Source organism: Vicugna pacos, chromosome 4 (genome assembly GCF_048564905.1).
Source record: "Vicugna pacos chromosome 4, VicPac4, whole genome shotgun sequence".
In the NCBI taxonomy this organism is placed as follows: Eukaryota; Metazoa; Chordata; class Mammalia; order Artiodactyla; family Camelidae; genus Vicugna; species Vicugna pacos.
Window position 1 is genome coordinate 19,277,471 of NC_132990.1, and position 3,097 is coordinate 19,280,567.

Sequence of the window (3,097 nt, forward strand, 5' to 3'; positions counted from 1 at the left end):
TTTGTTTACTCATTCATTTATTCAACAAACATTTACTGAGTGCCTGCTCTGTGCCATACATTATCTAAGTATTGGGCATTCAGAAAAAGACACTCTTCATTCACTGAGCTCTCCATCTATTAGGGGAAACCATCTAAAAATCAGGTGTAACCTGGTGAAGTATGTGCTAGAAAGGAGTTGAGGAAGCATGTCAATGCCCAAAAGAAAGTGATCCCTACTGGCCCTGAGGAAGGGGGGATGGAGAGAGCACAAAGGCAGAAAAATAACATCCAGAATACCTTTCTTCTACCTCAGAACCAAGAGAAATGTTCTAAACAGGATTTGTCTGCAAAAATACTTGTTTTAGTTCTTGGTTTTCTGTAAGATTCCATTTTTAAATCCCATAAAATTACCCTGTTTAAGATATAAAGAAATCTATTCTAGCTCCAAAACTTCTCTTCTCCCTGTTCCAAGTTCACAGCCTCTCTTCACCTTGTAAACCCTCATCCTTTCTTTCAGTATTTTCCTAATTTCCTATCCTTCAGCTTAGTCCCTGTGCTGCTCAACCTCCTTCCTGCTACCAAGGCAAAACCTTCCAATATGAAAACCTGGTCATGCCATGTCCCTGCTAAGTAGCCTTCAGTGATTTTCTGTGACACTTACTAGAATATGCAATTTGGTTCTATAACTTCAACTCTCTTCATGCTCCACAGACACATTTTAACAGCTATTTATTCAGTGACCACTTGTTTTAGGCAGTTTATACAGTCCATCTCTAATATTCACAGAAACTTGGAATGCAGGATATTTATCCTTATTTATAAATGTGGGAATAGAGTATCATAGCAATTGAGTGACTCACTCAAGACCATACCAATAATAGGTGGCAGAATGACAACAAACGCCTGTTGTCTTCCCCAGTAGACAGTGGACAATTTAAAAGATAAAAAAAAAACTGAAACTTTTTCACCTTTGTATTATCAGCTGTTAGCACAATGTCTGATAGTGAATGAGTGAATAAAGGGAAATATTTACTCATCTAGTTCTGCTGCATATAAAACTCGGTTGTCAATTCCACATTCCTTCTGTATGATTCTTAAAATGAGTGCATTTCATAGATTTCCTCAAATACCTATTACAAAATAAAACCAGCTTTTGATTCCTTCCTTTGTTGAGTTCCAAGTGGGAATCTCCAATCCACTTAGACTCCTCATACCCGCAGGTAGAAAGCCAAAGTGTGTGCGATCATTGCAGTCCTTTGTTATTCACTGTTTGCAAAGTGCCAGCAGATCTCTGAGATGGTGGTACCATGTAGAGTCAGACTATCTCAGTCCATATCCCAGCTCTATCTTTAAGTTGTATAATTTTTGTGTATAAATGGCTAAATGTGTAGATTCTTAGTTGGAACGTATAAGACAAGTTAGAGAAGGAAGATGTTGCAACTGCCCTATTGGGGTGTGTAGTAGTGCCCACTCTAAAACGTTTTTAAAAGAATAGATGAGTTAATATATGTAGACCACTCAGAGTAAGCATTCCAACTGTGTTTCCTATTACTAATATAATTTCATTATATCTTTATGCCTATGCTGCAATAGGTAGTGTAAATACTATCATTTCAACTTTACTAAAAGAGACATGGAAAAGAAACTAATCATATTCCAAGGTCATTGAATTCTAATAACAAGAAACCCATCTCTATGAGGCTTTTGACCACATGGTACCCAGGAATGAAAGGGATACATCAATGATACAACAATGAAGGAATCTCTCCCCTGTTGGCATGGTGAAGAGGACCCAAATGGGAACACCTGAATAGGGTCCTCAATTAGGCCTTTGCATCAGAGTTTTGCCAGTTGCATTTCCACTCTATTTGTTGAGTTCAGGCCCTGATTTATAAATACAAGCATTTTGGGAAGAGAATTTTATTTTATGAGTGGTTTCTGTTAATCACAAAATAAATTATGAATGTGTAGACAGAGGTCACTATATGTCAGTCCGCCTACCCTGCCTAATGCTATTTACTGAACATATTGTAGACACTGGCTGATTTAATCCTATTTTATAGATGAGGAGGCTGAGTGACCACTGTTCAGTGTGAGTGAAAACAGGATTCAAACCCAGGGCTGCCAGACTTGCAAGCCTATGCCCTTAAATGATTTTCTATCAAATATATAACTATAAAAACAGCTCAAAACCCATGTTCTAATGCAGAGAACCAAGAAGCAATATCTTTATATTTCTTTTTCTCTAATTTAAAGAGTGTATAAAGTGACAGGCGTCTCTTTGATGGTGGGCCATATGCCATGTCCTGCTTGATCTAACCTGTAATACTCATGATGCAGTAGATTTTTCAGATGCCTGATATAAGGCTACCAATTTATGCTAATCCCTGGGCTAATAAGAATGTTCAAAGGAAAATCAGAATGTCATTTGAAGGGAAGAACATGATGCAATGTGATTTTACCATTACATTGTCAAGAAAGTGCCCACTATAAACAGAATGATATATGTGGTCAAAATTATGGAAGACTTTGATTATTTTTTTCATTCATTAATACATCCTGAAAATCAATTTTTTTCAACAATAATTGTGGAGATGCAGGGCATTTCCTCACCATTAAAAGCCTTCCAGAGGCTACAGACATACAAGGGACCAATCATTCACCCCAGTTGCTCAGTAATCCTTTAGAAAGAAATGCTCATTTCCAGGGTCATTTTGCACTGATAGATTATCCTTAGATAAAAAGATAAAAGTCCTAACAAAGAACACATGAAGATTCTTTTGAACTATAGGCAGAAATGCAATATACGTCCAGAAAAATCAATGCATAGTACTGCAAACTAATTTTCATTATCAGAGACTCATCGCTTCAGAGTCTGAAGAAGCCTCTGAAAACAAATTATCAAATGTTCATCCCTTTCCTCCTAACCACTCTGTCCAACACCAATAAAATATGAATCTGTCTCTGTACAGCATTCTTCACATGAAGTTTTCCACCCTCTGTAGTCTCTTACTGTGTTAACCAACATTTGATACTTGAAGGCAATAGGTAGGTAAGAACTGGTACTTCATCTTGAGACTTTTGAGTAAGAAATAGGAATTCAAATGCACCCTAGG